The sequence below is a fragment of the Bombus pyrosoma genome, linkage group LG1 (assembly GCF_014825855.1).
Source record: "Bombus pyrosoma isolate SC7728 linkage group LG1, ASM1482585v1, whole genome shotgun sequence".
In the NCBI taxonomy this organism is placed as follows: domain Eukaryota; kingdom Metazoa; phylum Arthropoda; class Insecta; order Hymenoptera; family Apidae; genus Bombus; species Bombus pyrosoma.
In genome coordinates this window covers 14,706,831-14,724,728 of record NC_057770.1, presented here as the reverse complement: position 1 = coordinate 14,724,728, position 17,898 = coordinate 14,706,831, and the positions used below count along the sequence as shown (strand labels likewise).

Sequence of the window (17,898 nt, the reverse complement as noted above, 5' to 3'; positions counted from 1 at the left end):
ACTAGAATTCTTTGTTATCTTCATTGTCAGAAAATCTGGTATTTCTAAAATCACGGAAGGATTATTTTAAATATTTATAATCTGAGGTGTATATGTTGTCCGTGATAATAGTAGCTACTGGTTGTAGATGTTGTCGCTGCTGGGGTACTGCCGTATTTTCTTCCTATTTAAGAATCGTGGAAGAAAAATCGTACTTCGGTCGCCGGGATTCGATTCCGAGTTCCGAACGTTCCTAACCTAAGGCGCTAAAACCACTGCGCTGCCGTCGTCCGTTGTTAGTGCCGAGTGACGCCACAAATCTATAATCACGGCAATCTTAATATCTATAATCACGGCACTTACAGACGCATTGTCCCTAATCAAACATTCTCTATCGCGTGTTATTCACGTTCCAAAACACGTTCAAGTAATTAACCAACGCAAACGTTAATAGAAACATATAGATAGTCAACTATCCTATCCAAGTATACACGAGTCAAAGAGGTAGACCGGCTTTAATAATTCAGAATACGGAAGCGAAATCAATCCTGGACAAATACGTTCACGTGGAGTGGACCTTTGGACGTTCACTAGTGGAACAGCGCAATAAAACCGAAATAACGTATTAACGTTGAAGATAAAAGGGTGCGGAGATGAGATTTTTTTACCGACCGTAATCCGTTTCATTTCCGTTTCAGGATTATTTGTAGGGGGATTCGCGTAACAACGTATACCAAAAAACGAACGGAACTCTACTCGAACTCCTCTCTAGAAATACGATTCACTTCCTCTTCCCTTTTTCTTTGCTGACTATCCGTCAAACGTTCGAAGACAAATGACTTGGTCGACAAATGTTTCGTCCAAGAATGTAACAAAGAAGATATAAGATTTTTGTCCATGAGGTTTATAATTTGATTGCGGTGGAAGGAATTCTTGAGTACTATTTAATCACAGGTAATTATGAATCTTTTCTTTATAATATTAATTTTAGAATTTGTCACTTCCTTTGAATTTTATTATTATATAAAATTGTGTCGTAAACCTAGCATTTCTTTTAGAATCATAAATTACAAAAAACAAATCCAGATATTTCGATCACCAGATTCAATTTCATTCCCACCAACATATTTTTACTACATGAAGACACCTTCTTCAACTAAGATTACATTTATACACTTGTTTATTTCAACACGAATGTCTACAAGGAACAACTCACTTAAACGTAAAGTATTTCTTTGATTCAATTAAATCCAAGTAGCTCATCATCACTTCTTTCAAATAAACGTCACGACTAGTAATTATCTATAGATATTCATCATAGACACGTGCCACGGCTAAAGAATTAATTAATCGCAAGACATACACGACACAATGCTAAACAAAGATCGTCCATTCAAAACGCTCTTTATCGCCTTCAAGATCCTTTGAGAGAATTTCAAAACTATACCAACACAACTCGGAAGAGAAACGCGCGTTATTACGAATTTCATACGAGTTCGTTACAAGACTCAGTTCCCGAAATACGACCAGCATCTCGGTTCAATCTTCCACGGAGATTGAAGCACCGTTGGGACATGTAACTTCGAATATGAATACATTGAGGGACGCTTGTCCGTGTTACGGACGGAACACGACGAAAATGTTGGTAACACGCATAGTAGTACGTTTCTATGTAGACCAGCATGTTTCCATGAGCGCAGCTTTGTGTGTGAATTCAAATGAGAGACGTCGGTTCCCGTGTAGATGCGTGTAATGGATATTTGGCCTAGGAGAAGACATAGTTGTGCACGTGCAACGGAAATGTCGGATGAGTGCTGCTACACAATTTAAGTGTAGTTCCATTTGAACATATTAATTATTCATTTTACACGGCGCTTCAACGACGCCCTTGGTTTCGATTGGTTTGTCGCGTGAAATCGGTTACCTAATTATATCGACTGTGATTTAGACGTTGAGACCGATTTATTGCTTTGCAGTCTGGTATACATATTCAGCTCGAAGGGTGAACGTTCGCGGATTCCGTTTCGAGAAGTCCGCTTCGCGTCAGGATCGTCGTATGCGTCGTTACTGATGCGGCTTGGATGAGCGATTCTGGAAATTCAATTATCAATTCAATTATGAAGCATTAAAGGACTGCTCCGGAGTTATGCTAATCATGAGAGTGCGGATGTTACGGTAATTTAGATTTTTTTACATATGACTGAAGAAATGAAATCTATTTGCAATAGATGAGATTTGTTTTATCATCTGGATGTTATAAGGATTAATTTACAGATTCTACGGTTAGAATTATTATCATAAATTTACTTACAATAAGGAAATTTAGAAAACTAACTTTTCTCTATTACATAAATGGACCTGACCAGAGTAGTATACCAATCAACATTAAATTAATATCGAACCTTGAATCACGAGTACATGTTGATTACTACATAAATATTGTATGAATAAAAGTGCAGTTGAAAATGAACATTAACGGGGGCATTGCTAAAACGTCGTGTAAGATGAATGATAATTAATATAATTAAAATACATGGGTATACATACTTAAAATAAATGAAATACACTTAAATGTTACTATCGATGAATCTCAAAACTGTAGCAATCTCTAGTTATCGCAATATGATAACGACGAATTTCAATTCGCAGGACCCCACGACCACAAAGTACTTAATGAACACCATACTAATAACTCGAGGATATTGTATAGATATCAGGTTCCACGATGCAGAATTGTCAGTATCAGCTTTCAAGACCCGTAGCTCGTCGTTATCGTAGGCAAAAGCTCGTCGTAATCAAAGATTCATCAGAAATCACGTGATACGTGTATTAAATTACGTGTTACTGGACGTCTTATTAAAAAACACTATCCAACAACGAATGTTTTCGAATACGATGACCAAATGACATTGTATTAAACAGTATCGAGTTTCAAATAGATTGAATCGTACACCGCAAAAATCGATATACCCAGCACTCTCGGCGCATCCAGTGCGCTCATTTATCACCATGTCACTATAGCGATCGCATAAATCAAACCAAAAGCGTACAGCTCTGGTTGCACCTTCGAATCTTCGATGCACCGGTTTTAAAACTCGAACGTGGCTCGTTCTGCCGATTCGATGTGGGACAAAACCAGCAGACAAAGGGCATTGTCTTCCTAACATTCGGAAAAATGATCCAATAAAATGATGATAAATCTTGATCCTCAGCGGCTCAGCGCAAAACCAGAATATTCTTCTTCGTGTAGTTTCATATTTGTTTTTGGTAAGACGATGAAAAATTGTCAAACAACTCTTGTTAATTGTGTTGAATGAGTAACTCACTGATTCGCCAAGTGATAAATACGATCAAGTCACTATGGCTAAATACATTAATCACTAGTCTCTCATTCAGAATTTAGTTTAGTTAGTCATCCTGTAACTGAGGCTCATGGCTATTTTCTCTCTACCAAAGTCAAATATATAAGATATGATAATAGATGTTAAATTTAAATTGATAATTTTGAAAGATTGATTTTACGGTAGACTAGAGTTAAAGGCTGTAAAACGTTAAGAAATATATTGAGTAGTTTTAAACGGTATGGATTTCATGTTTCTCATTCGGATCCCAATTGTACGTGAACGTTAAATTGTTCGCAAACAATTCACGTTAAATTTCAAAGAGTGTCATTTGATCTTCAATGCGCTTGTCTATGTAGGAGCAACGCATGTATGAATATAAAAAAAGGCGAGGAGAACTCAATTTTTCAGCGTTGACAGATCAAAATTTAGTTTCTTAAAAGAAGAGATTTACAAATGGATTTTCGCGATAGAAGAAAGGACGGAGAATAGCGTTCATTTCTACAGAATCATTCTGTATACGGTGCAAGGCCAATCGACGCGTCGCATCGTTGCAAATTCTGCAAAAGCCGCCGCGTCGGCGTGCCACGATTGCAGGATTGACGAATCGAAAGCAAAACGGGAAAAACGAATAACAACGAGAGAAAATTGGAAATTCGGAGTTTCGTGCCTGAGGAAACCGGTGACGAGGATAAAGCGGCCTTGAACAATAGAGCGGCGTCGGTTATAACTCTTCTTGCAGTAGATTTATGACAGTTTGACGAGTGGCTGTCCAACTCGCGCAATCATGCCACTCTTACGGATTTGCCGTAAACATTTTACGTATTTACATTCCGTGCGTGAAATGTTTCACGACTTTTTCTTACTTTTACACGTTTGTTGGACGAACAATCAAAATTTCAACAAATTTGTTTCACAATAATATTCTACAGCATCAAATGTACTATAATGTATAATAATAACGGAAGTTCAGTAGTAGGAACGATATCTGGTCAGCCAAAGGTACAGTCTTCATTTAACCGTATACAAGGTGTTCCAGTTTTTTTTCAGCAAAACTTATCACGATGTTCGATAGATACAAAGGAAATAGAAAAATAGAAAAGGATATTATACATCCAGAATAGAAAAATATTTTGATCTCCGATATCACTCTATTTCAGGTTATTGAACTTTTATATATGGATAACTAGAAAAAGAAATGTCAAAAAATATTGATACGTGTAGTAAATTGATACATAGGATTTGTTAGTTCTTTGAAACAAAGCAAAATAAATTCAATGTTCTATTCCTGTAAGTTGTGTAGTGATAGGAAAGCTGAATATCTCAAAGCAGAGTATTAATAGTTTAATCGCTCGGTGAAGAATTCGCTGTAACACATGGTAAATTCGGTAAAATACAGGGCTTTTAATATGACAGCTGAAAGGGTATGTCGCTCTAGAATTTCACCAGGCTTGTTAAGTTTTCATCTCACCAAATTGTTACGAATTGTTATGAATTCAACTCTTTAATTGAGTTTGGCGATCGATATCGCCAATATAGTCGCGTTCCTTTTTACCTCGTAAAAATGAACAATTTTTACGTTGAGCGAAGGCAAAGTTTAAAAATATTGTCTACGTTGAAAAAGGTTATGTGTATGAGAGAATCTAAATTGGGTTGGAGATTCGGTAAAATTAGAACACCTAATACATTCCGCTTTTTGTGAAATTACAAGGATTCAAGAAGAAAAAAATATGCAATACAAAAAATCGCTTAAGGTAGAAAATATGATGATTTAAACAAATTTCGATAAACCACGTTAGATGATCTTTGATGATTTCCTAAATGTAATTTCAATTAACTACATAGTGTCCTAATTAATATCAAGACGAGTTCAACGATCAAATACCTTATGAAGTAAAATGGGTTATTATCGTTCACCTATCTCACCAATTTCGATTGATTTTGAATATGTTGTAAAAAATCAATATTTTGAACAATCTTTTTTTTATACACATAACCTCCGCATGGTCTTAGTTTCGAAGATATTCGTAAAAATTGTTGATGTCGCTACAAAGAATTCTTCTGATAATTCCGCTATCGTCGTAGCGCTTTGCGGTGCGGCACGGTGATCAGGTAAAATGGCATCTAACTCAAACATAAGAAGAAGATATACTACTAATATTGATAACTAGCAGTTAGAAATTTAAGGTCCAAGTAGGCCCACGAAAGAAATAAATCAGTAGCAAAATCATGCGAATAGTCAACGAACGCGACTTGATTACTTTTTTTTTATTTAGTAGACTTTTTACAATCAATTCTCATTCAGAATTGTAAGTAAATTATTTTGGCGTGATACTGTAACTTGGATTATAAGAGTTTGTAGTATGTTTGGTTCTGGTTGAATCTAATGCTTCAATCTAAAGGGTATTTTCTTTCTAGTCTGCGGATCTGATCCGTCGTGTATAATAGTTGGGTAACTAATGGGTTATGGTGGTTGTTAACTCTTATATTATATCTGTTTCTGAACTTGTATATTTCTTCCTTAACATTCGTCCACGCATTTCCTCTCTCTATTCAGAGATAAATCTCAACAGCATTGAATCAAATAGACGTGTTCATACGTCAAACAACATTCTCGCAGACCAGACATAATGTTAAATATGGTTGATCAGGTTTACGATGAAGATGTAATCATTTCGGTTATTGTCAAAAGAGATGTAAACCCTATCTCATATTCGTATCTGTGCCTGTTATTACTAGTTTTATTATACTTAACAGCTCGTCCATGTCGATTTAATCGACATTCTCGTGAAGATAAAGAATTTATTTTCATATTTTCTAATCCCCATTAGTTACCCAATTACTTGACACGACGGATCAGATCCGTAAACTAAAAAGACAATAGACAGACTAAAGACAATACAAAATACAAAATAATTTAGATTGAAGGATTAGATTCAACTAGAATCAAACATACTATAAACTCTTATAATCCAAGTTACAGTACCGCGCCAAATAATTTACTTATAATTCTCAATGAGAATTGATTGTAAATAGTCTACCAAATTAAAAGAAAAAAATATATTTCCTAATTCTGTTAAAAAATATGGCGAACATCCCTTTTGAACGGTGTTCCTGTAATAGGGGATGCACTCAATATTTTCTTTTCTTCTTCTGTGTTGGTAGCAATTTACAGCATATTTACAACATTTTCCTCGACGTCCTTTTTTTTTAATTTGGTAGACTTTTTACAATCGATTCTCATTGAGAATTATAAGTAAATTATTTTGGTGTGGTACTGCAACTTGGATTATAAGAGTTTATAGTATGTTTGGTTCTGGTTGAATCTAATGCTTCAATCTAAAGGGTAATGTCTTTTTAGTCTGCGGATCTGATCCGTCGTGTGTCAAGTAATTGGGTAATTAATAGGTTTTGGTGGTTGTTAACTCTTATATTATATCTTTTACTGAATTTGAATATTTCTTCTTTAACTGTGAGTATCTTAAGGTCGCGATGTATTGTTTCGTTGCTAACATACCAAGGTGCATCTATTAAGGATCTTAGAGTAACTTGATTACTTGCTATTGATTTTGTCATTATTACAAATAGTATACGAATTCTTTTTCCAATGAAGTACTTCTTAACAAAATTAATACTATTTTATATTATAATAGAAATATGGTAATAGAAGAATGTGAAATAACGGGCCAAAAGACATGGAAAAACACTGAATGAGACTGGAGAAGGACTAACAGAATTAAAAGCAATAATAGAGAAGAGAAGGGCAAGGGCAATACAAGACGGGGAGGAAGGACAAGAAGATAGCGCAGCAAGGAGGCAAAAGACCAAAGGACAATAATGTGTAGTCATAAGTTGCAATAGTTTGTAGTCATTAGTTTAGCGACTAGAGATAAGAATATGCTAAGGAGTGCAATATAATAAATGTAGTATCGCGGACATAAGGCCTAGGAGTTAGCGGGTAGACCGCACACTATGTCGCGAGAGCCGAGGTGCCGATGGGCCCGTAAATGTGTCGTCGGTACTTCAAAGGAATGCTTCGATAGAAAAGATCTGCGTGGCTTTGGCCGCGAGCGGTCGCGCTGCACGTGTGTGGTGGGTCTACGGGAAGAGGAAAGACATGCGAGAGCAAGGCAATTTGAGTTGAAAAGCTAAAGCGGGTAAATGGAGAAGTCGGTCGAAGAGTGCGAGTTGTGTTGTCGATATAGTGCTGTTAGCGTTGACGAGAGAATGTGGTCCGCGTGAGAGAGAACGTTGGATCTTTTGTGTCGAGAGTCGTCTAGATTATAGCGGGTTATTGCGATTAGTTCATGTTAAATTACCATCGTTTTACTGTCTATAATTGTACAATCCATTCATTGTAAATAAACTACAAATATTAGGATATAATAACGTTATATTTCATTGAAGACACTACATAAATGTAAGAAATGTAATTCTTGTAATGAAATGAGAAATGTAAGAAATGTAATAATAATACTACTAATATGTCTATCTATGACATTCAAATATAGCTAACGCGTTTGTCGCTCACCCAATCTCTGTTTATACATATATGAACTACGAACAAGAAATAAGAGTTAGGTTAGGATTAGGTGTTATGTTATCGGGCTGCCTTACGGCAATCACACCTGACATGGACGCACAATTATAGGCAGAATTTACTGTAGCGGTACCGACGATTCATTGGGAATATCTCGGAAACTAAGGCCGAGCGGCGATTTCATATATAGGAACAATTTGTTCTAAACTAACTAAATTTTAACTAACTAACTAACTAAACTAACTAAAATTTGTTCTCTACGACATATTCAAAAATCATCGAAATCGGTGACGTGGACGAGATATCGATATTTACCATTATTGCATTGTGCGAAACATGAAAGCCAACGTCTATCTTGGTAAAAATTAAGAAGACAGTCAAACTTTATCAATAATCAGAATACTAAATACAGAGGATGATTGATTGTTCAATGAGTGTTTTGATGCGTTGGAACGATTATTCTAATAATATTTAAAATTATGTATATAATATATTCTAGTTATATGGCGATATTATGTATGTAGTAATATCGTAAATAAAGAACACGGCTATGGGAAAAGACATTTCCGTCATAATAAACGTATTTGAAATGAAGAATTTTTCCTTTGGACGAAAATTCCCCATTTCTCATTGCTATAATTACAACGATGATAATAATAAATAAGCACATATAATAAAAGAAATGAAATATTTGCTCTTGAAATGTTTGGCCTATGCTACGTCTCTATGTTGAAGGACTCTACAAATTGTATGGTAATATCCAAACACGCGGCTATGTTTTGTTTATACTTTCGTTTTGGAACGTGATAAATCGGTCAGAGAGGAAGATACGCGGCCGGGCAACGCAGTTACAGAATTAATGAGTCCGATGAATGCGCTTGTTGTTCCATCGATTCTCCATTTGCGGTCACTTTTTTGGACATCAGCCAGCGATCGAGCACTGGAACGGTTGGCGGCGTGGAAAAAGGAGACCGACACGTTCGAACGCGTGTGAAAAACAGCGCGGTTCTGTTCGTTAAGCCGACCAATCCGTTTATCCATGCCTTTCGTCAAATTAATCGCGATCCCAGCTTCGCGACAGTCGATTAATTACCCTCACAATAGCATCACAACCGATACCAGAAGGTGTGATAACTGTGACGTAGAACCCGGCGGAATCGACTGTTGTATAAATCTCTACACAACTTTTTGCGTACAGGAATTCGAATCTGTTTGTACTTTAACGTTAACCCATTCACGATTTATTATTCGAAGAAAATTCTAACGTAGAAAGAAATTTTGCAAATAAGCGAAGAACAAAAGTTTGAACAGCTTACTTTCAAATATAGTATACTTTATACAACTTATGCGTAATTATTAATTCAAGTAAATGTAAGAAATTTTCTTTGCCTTAGAATTAATATTAACCTTAGAGTGTTATGGATGCATATATGCGTCTGGCGAGAGCCATCGCTGTGGACTAAGGACGCATATATGCGTCTGACGAAAGCCATCGCTGTGGACTAAGGGCGCATATATGCGTTTGTCAATTTTTCCGAGCACCTACGCACAAGTAATACTATTACGTTTGTGCGAGATAAATATAAATGCATTTCAATGTTAATGCCGCGTTCGAAGAAACTGTCTTTTCTTTTTTTTTATTTAATACTTTGCATTCACAATTTGTCCAATTTGGACATTTGGTAGAATTGAAACTGTCTGTAAGAGAATATTGGTCTACGGACGAACCTGTTGAAAAGCAATATTTTTCGCAAAATAATAGCACGAGATCGATACACGGTATTATTACAAATGTTGCACTTTAACGATAATAATACAGTAAGTGACGATCCTTTAGCAAAAATACGACTAGTAATCGATAAATTAAAGATTTCCTATTCGCAGTCATTTGCACGTTATGAAAATCTATGCGTCGACGAAAGTCTTTTGCTATACAAGGGCAGATGTTATTTTAAACAGTTTATACCATCCGAGAGAAGTAGGTTCGGCATTAAATTATTTCTCCTTAGTGACCGTAAAACTAATTATGTATCGGACTTCATAATTTATACTGGACAAAAAACAAACATTAGTAAAAGTAACACAGCCATTGGAATCTCTGGAGATGTTATGATGATGCTGCATCAGCCATATCTCGGAAAGGGCCATGAGGAAAACTATAAAGTGGTACAAAAAATTATTTTTCCACTTGTTAGATTTAACTATATATAATCCATATATTTTATATAAAAAATCTACTGCTTCGAAACAAAAATTTAGTGAATTTCATTTAGCGATGATAAAAGACATTTTACGAAAATATTCCCAACGCAGAAGCGTGGCAGGAGGAGGAAAGAAAAAGTCTGAGGATTTACCGTTTCGTTTAATTGATAGGCATTTTCCATCAAAATGCCCTAATCGTGTCGGCACAACACAATTATCAAAAAGAAAATGTGTTGTTTATGTGAAAAATAAGAGAAGGAAGAAAATGCGATGTCGGATTATGTATCGATAATTGTTTTGAAATTTTTCACACAGAACTGAATTACTAACTTGTGTTATATTTACTAAATTTAGTTTTCTAGTTTATTGCTTTCTAGTTTACTACCAAAATTCTAGTTTATTATTTATAGTAAATTTCAATGTTTATAATAAATAATTAATACTAAAAAATAACGCTCTTGAATCATTTAATCTCGTGCAAAAGAATTACTATAACTTATTACGATTTACGCTTTGAATAGTCAATCAACAGAGTTCAGTATAGCGAAAAAGTATTCAGTCCACAGCGATCGTCAGCGCTGGCAGCGTGCCGTCCGTACGGATGGCATAGGCTCCGAGTATTCAGCACTCTAAGGGTTAATAAAAACATCACTGAGAAAACAAACAAGTCTCGTTTGTCAAATTTGTATAACACGTAGCAACCTCCTGACAGAAGTTTCATGTATTCGCTTTGTCTCCTCACTTTCCCAATTTACTCGTCTCCCACCAGAAGTAGGTTTATTTCCGACTGATTTCACGATTTTGTTATATCATTTTATCGTATTTTGAGGATTTTTATTTATAAATGACGTTCATTATTGCATAGATAAAAAATACGTACTACGATATAGTTAAAATACCAATATATTGATCATCTTTAAGACAAAGAAATTATTAACCAATACGAGTTTGCAACTAAGTGACTAGTTCCTGTGCATTTCGATATCCGATATTTGTTCTGTTATTTGTTCCTTTTAACTTCCAGCAAACGGTGAGGTAAAGGTCTAAGGAGAACAACAATTCGCGGTAGCGACCATTAAGAGAGAAACACGATGAACGAAGCAAGCGTGGAAACGGCACGGTTCGATCGTTATTTCGCGATAGTAAAACAGTGGCTCGTTATCCTGACTTCGTTCGTCATTCGGACGATACTGGCAAAGCGGCTTGTCAGCTGCACGAATGGTTACCGAAGAATGGATAATGAAACTTCGATCAAACGGGAACTAATTTCTATTATTTGCGTCGAAACGCTTTCGAGAGTTTCGAAGCATCGAACGATCCTATCCGTCTCTTTATATCGTAGCAACAAGGAGAGGGAGAGGGAGAGAGAGAGAGAGAGAGAGAGAGGACAAAACGAAAAGAGAGAACGTAATTCCCTGAAAAGAATAACGGAGAAAGGGAGGCTTTTATCCTCTGCAAGTTCTCGTCCCGCCGTAACTTCGTTTACCCTCTCGTTTAACGCATCCTGGTTCGTTCCTGTTGATGAGCAAAAATACTGTCACGGAAAACATTCTAATTTCTCGTTATATATTTTTGGACGCGCGACTAGAGAAGCAAGTTCCCTTCAAAGACACGTAATTTCCCATTCCAGGGTTGTGCTAAACCTACCGACTGAATAGTAACACGTGCTTGTTCCTCTCTTCTGAAGGAAAAAAAAGATAGAGAGAAAGCAGAGCACGAGGTTGTAGTTTAATTAAGTTTAAGCACTTAGGAAAGCGCTGTAAATTTCGTGTCTGTTGAATTAAAGACGTCCCGGCGTAGACAATGGCCGGGAAGCAATTTATTGTACAGTGGGAGAAAAACTGTATGATCTAAGAGATTTGGTGAAAACATTTACGACACAAGGAATTTCGTGACTGTAAAGATAAAGTTTCTAAAAGGGACTGTTCCCCTTTTGGTTTGGAAAGTTTTAAATGTCATATGCTCTTTGTGATAAGCAGCCATTGTTTTAGAACGAAATTTTGGTATTCACACTTTGAAACTTTACACAATATTCGAAGGGAATATATTTTTATGTGACGGAATTTTGATGGAATCTTGATGGAATGAAATAGGAAAAGACAGAAAGAAGCAGAAATAAGAAGAGCAATGCATCCTTCGTTAGTTACATAAATATGATGTCTTTGATCCATTTCTCGTACGTCTTTTCTCAATTGTTATCTAAAAGTAAATCTTTTTATCAGAAAATGATAAAAATAAATATCACACTTTGAAACTTCACAGAATATTCGAAGGGAATATTTTTATGTGACGGAATTTTGATGGAATCTTGATGGAATGAAATAAGAAAAGACAGAAAGAAGCAGAAATAAGAAGAGCAATGCACCCTTCGTTAGTTACATAAATATGATGTCTTTGATCCATTTCTCGTGCGTCTTTTCTCAATTGTTATCTAAAAGTAAATCTTTTTATCAGAAAATGATAAAAATAAAAATCACAATAACTAGAACAAATGCTAATAAAAAGTCAATCTATCAATCATATAGGAATTTTTCTCTGTTATTTGCTCGGTTGACGTAACGATAGAACCATTCGTAGTAACGATGCTCTAATTATTGTCAGCTAATTCTAATTATGTTCAAAGTTGAGTATAAATTCAGAAGGCGATTGAAGCAGGGACTGAAAACTCGATTCGAAAGTTGGACAGTGGCTTTTAACGTGGTTATAAAACGGTTATAAGACGAGAAAGGAACGATGGTAAATGGCAGCGTACATTAGCTGTAACCCCGTTTTCTACAGACGATTCCTCACACTCGCGATAAAGGGCGCGGAATGGATCTGTCAATTAGCGTGAGGCGAAGTGCCAATTACCCCCTGGAAAAGTGTGCAAAGCGGATTCCTCATTAAATTCTGTGGTTGGCTTTCTTTGGTATGCTGTCTACTGCATCGAGGAAGATCGAGAGCTTCACGACTCGTAAAGAAACGTGAGTATCTACGGAAGCGTGGAATTTTTTGAAGCACAATATGAAGACATTGCACATATTTTATATTTATAATATTCAGAATAGAAAATTGAAACTTAGTTAAAGTTCAGTTAAAGTTCACAGTTAAAGTATATACATTTTATTGCAATTACAACTTGTCTTTATTAAACACGAATGTTACGAGGCAGGTGTTAAATAAAGTTCTTTTTTAAATGGAGCTCGAAGGATCAACGATTTTTAACGATTCGTGGCAAACCTTGAAAATTTATTGATTTTGTTTTAAACTCGATTCGTGATTCTCGAGATAACGCAATCCGTTTCGCAATTGGATTAAACGATGAATTACAGTTATTAAACTGTTTACATTACGGATCACCGTTCTTCCATGTTCCTTCGTTCCTGTTCCAACCGCGCGATAATGCCAAGAGAAAATATTAAGCCGGGATACGTTTCTTAATCTTGTTAGTTACGGCATTGTTAATCGGACTACAATCGCGCTAGTTCACAAATATTAAGAAGGAACAGAATGTTCTAAATCTCTATTTCCTGACGTTTTAATCTACATATTCCTTTGAAATATGTATTATGTACACTATGCATACGAAAAGAAATAACAAAGGTTCGTTGTTTCTCTTAAAAACAGGACACAAGATACAGGAAGATACAATAAAATGCAAGAAACAAAGAAATAGTATGTACTTTAATTTCGAGCAATTACAAAGTCCAATAAAAATTTCTTCTCGAACCCTGCAACATGTTTTGGATCGCCCTTCACTCAATCGTGTCGTTCCATCTTTCAAAATTTTCAAAGTTTATGATTGAGAAATAGAGAAGACACAGTAAAATACAATAAGATGCAAGAAACAAAGAAATAGTATGTACTTTAATTTCGAGCACTTACAAAGTGAAATAAAAATTTCTTCTTGAACCCTGCAACATGTTTTGGATCACCCTTCACTCAATCGTGTCGTTCCATCTTTTGAAATTTTCAAAATTTATCATTGAGAAATAGAGAAGACACAGTAAGATGCAAGAAACAAAGAAATAGTACGTACTTTAATTTTGAGCGCTTACAAAGTGAAATAAAAATTTCTTCGTCACTTAAAGCCAGCAACATTTTTTGGATCACCCTTCACTCAATCGTTTCAAAATTTTCAAAGTTTATGATTGAAAAATAGATTGCTATTAATATATGTATATCAATTTTATACCACAACCTCAATCAACACATTCGTTTACAGCATCACGTACGTATGACGTTTCAGGATCAATTTACATTTGATCCTAATCCAAACAGTTTTCTAAGTTGTGAAATAAATAAATGTACGCGTAAGAATATAAATCTCAAGCAATTATTATAATAAATACACGTATATTTTAATATATTACAAATATTATACAAAAGTGCAAAAAATAAAATTTGATCTGTGATGGACATTTTGTTCCAATCCTTTATGGCAGCGAACATATGAAAGTATTAAAAGCCTTATTTTTAAAACTCGAACGAGATTGTAGTATAGATTTGCAAAAACGGTAGCAGAGTTAATGATCTGCAGTTTATTGTACTCTGATGAACATTATCGATATCGATGTACAGAGCGCGATACGGAACATGGGGATCGTCATTGGTCGAGGGGTGCGACAGTTCGCGATGAGAGATGAACGGATGCGACGTCATTGGTGCTCGCTCGCGATGATCTATGGTAACTGATAATGAAAGCACGGAAGGTGAGATACGGCTGGTCGCAGGCTGTGTTGCATAAGCTACAGTTTCCGCGGAACCCGTCACATGGCACCCCAGTTTCCTTCTCCCGTCCTCTGAAACTATATCCTCGAAATACTGTGGAATCCCCTTGATAAAACCTTGAACTATGAATATCGGTTAATTCATCGACCGTATCGACGTTCGATATGAAACAAATGTGTGTATGAGACGAGATTGAAATTGTGACGCGTGGGGATCCAGAATCTTCGAAACGGAACCGAGGAATATATCATGCGCTAGATAGAGCATAGAATAACGAACTACGACTGCAGGCTACCGGTTGCATTCGATCGTTTTCTGCTCCGTTCGCGAGTTTATGAGAAATCAGGGGCAATTTCCGGCTACCGTTTTCAGACACAGGACACACCGCCATGTGTCGTCTTGCTGCGCTGTCGTCATGATTTGTCTCCTCAAAGTTTAAATGTGAATCTCTGGAGAGGATCGTGTCTTTTATGGTTCTAGGGTTTTGTTAACGCATTGCGTACAGCGCTGTGCGCGCTCAACGTGCTTGCAGGGCCCGCACATTTTTGAACGCACAAGAAGCATGCTTGGAAAGCAATAGGATGCATATATGCACATTTCTAATTTGCATTTGGTATTATATCTTTTATTCAGTCTTCTTCTATGTCTAATCGCATCGCTTAATTCAAGAATATTGCTGCTATCATTGAATTCATTTCCGTCGCAAAAGTTGTTTGGTGCATCAGATAGATCATCAAACAACAGTTCACTTTAACTTTCATTTTCTTTACATCTATGTGTCATTTTGCTACTTTTATAGAATTAGGGACTATTTCATAAAATAATTTTTGTTATAAATTATCAGTAACAGATTGAAAATGTAAATGATTTTTCAAAAGCTGTTTCCTTACAAATGAAAACACCAACTTTAAAATAACAAAATGTATAACAATAAAACAGTTTATAAGGTAGGGTAGACGATCGGCACAGACCTACCGATGTACTGGCTATACTGACTGATTGTTTTTACATGCTTGGAATGTCAACATTCAGTTGTTTTGCTGATCATTTGTCACAAGAACGCGCAAGGCTTCATTAGCCTGGCAACGTAACAAAAACATTTGTCTCTGGTTGCTTAAGTCATCGATTCAGTCGAAAAAACATGGAAACAAGATATCTCAGCCACAACGTTCAGCTTGCTAAAAACGAGATATCTTGGCCACAACGTTCAGCTTGCTGAAAACGAGATATCTCGTAACTCGCAATGTGTTAATAAAAAAAATTTAAGAATACTATGAGATTTGATAGCACGTTTTTTTTAATGAAATTAGACGCTATGTTGTAAATAAGTGGTACAATCTATTCATTTCAAGCGTGTTAAGTTATTTATTCTTTATCTTAAGGATTTAATATACAATAAGGCGAGTTGACAGTATTTTTGTTATTCTTGCTAAATGATGGATAATTAAGCAGATCATCCTTAAATATATTTATATATTTCAATAGACAGTCATCAATAAAATTGATATAAAAAAATTTATCTTTCTTTTTCCTGAAACACCTTCGAAACTTCGTCATCTAATCTCCCACAACTTTATCCGTCGCATTGGTTAGACTTCTAGTTATTCCCGGTTATTCACGATCATCGATTAATTTATTAATGGCTAAACGACGCATGATAAAACGGTGTTCACGGGGACATTTCACAACCAACCCTTTCATTCTATTTATTCCACTAGCTCACGGAGTGATGAAACGTAAATCGTGTAAAATCCAATTAAATAGATTTGATTTCCATGATCGAGGCCAACCGTTTAAATCGTAGTAATCTGCCTCTCTCTCTCTCTCTTCCTCTTTCTTTCTGTCGTTGTACCTTGCAATATTTTACTCTATATCGACTGGTGGAAGCAAACGACGAAATCGATTTCCATCTATAGCGAAGAAACGGACGTTGCGCTTTTGTTAACGAAACTCAAGCGAAGCGAAGCGAGAAGTTTACCCGAGAAACACCGATCACCGATTATTTATTATTAATCTGACGAAACTGAGGGATTCTGCGAATTTCCAGCAAGTTTCTAGGAAAATACTGGCATCCTTGTAAATTTTAATCGAGGGGATTGAATTACTTAACGATGTGGATAACCGTGGTCATCAAGGTCCGGAAACTCGTCGAAAGTTATCGAAATGAAGATGGACGAGCTTAACTTATTTTCTATATCGAGACGCGTGTATCTTCTGATGCATTATGAAAAATGTTTCAGGATGAAAAAATTTCTTAGTTGCTGAAATACGAAACGAAATATTAACTTGTTATTATCGTTAGTAGCATTTTCAATCCCCTGCATAATAAATTCTAGTAATAATTTCTATATCTAGTTGTAATTCTATTATTAAGGGAAACAATCATCCATAATAACTTCGTTTTATTAATTATTAAAAGATAATAATTTTCTTATTTAGCAAAAATATCGTGAAAGAAGAACATTTTTAAAAACAGAAATTTCTATCAATTTCTTTGTTTAGGGCTAATAATTTTACTAGAGAAAACAGGTGAAACCAATTTTAATTAAATCAATTCTAATGTTTGCTAATGTAAGTATGATATAATTTAGTTATCTGTGTGTAAGTTGATCTAACCAACCAAAATTATTATACTTTATCAGTTATTAATTTACAAGAGTTTCAATATAGAGAACCTGATTAATCGGTTAGGCGACACGAATCATGTGGAAATGGATCAATTTGTTTCTCATTAAACCATGAACATACAGATATTTTCACTTGAAACCCGTGGAAATTGAGGCAGATTTAGCTAGGGAAACTTGACGCAACTTTCTTTCGAGCCGATGAACTATCAAGTTGCGTATCTGAAAACTCGTCTGCAACTCGGATTGCGGAAACATCCAGCGAAAAAAGAAGAAATAAATGACGTGGCTAAGGAAAAAAGAGGCAGACTGATATAAAGAGTTCGGCGGAAAAGAAAATACTTTGATACAGGGAACTTCGTGAAGTAGAAATTGAATAAAAACGCGAGTGAAACGAAACAAAACGATCGGCGAAAGAAAAAGAAAACCAAAATGAAGAGGAATCATAGCTGGATGTTGCGTCGGGAGGAAATTTAAAGAAGAACAAAGCGGAAAATCCGAC

General features: G+C 35.7%; 1 protein-coding gene and 1 long non-coding RNA gene across 6 annotated transcripts in view; one reads left to right on the top strand and one right to left on the bottom strand.

The window, feature by feature from the left end:
• LOC122566098 overlaps positions 1-17,898 on the bottom strand; it is a 107,772-nt gene that overhangs the window by 1,143 nt on the left and 88,731 nt on the right. The gene's annotated exons all lie outside the window — the stretch shown is intronic.
• LOC122566107 lies at positions 348-7,032 on the top strand. Of its 5 annotated transcripts, none has more exons than XR_006316396.1 (5): positions 348-601; positions 678-933; positions 1,038-1,201; positions 1,288-2,154; positions 2,254-3,512. It is a non-coding gene; the product is annotated as an uncharacterized LOC122566107 (long non-coding RNA). The 5 variants fall into 5 exon arrangements; XR_006316399.1 differs by having other exon boundaries at positions 348-933; positions 1,288-1,620; positions 1,956-2,154; XR_006316398.1 differs by lacking the exon at positions 2,254-3,512 and adding an exon at positions 6,974-7,032 and having other exon boundaries at positions 348-933.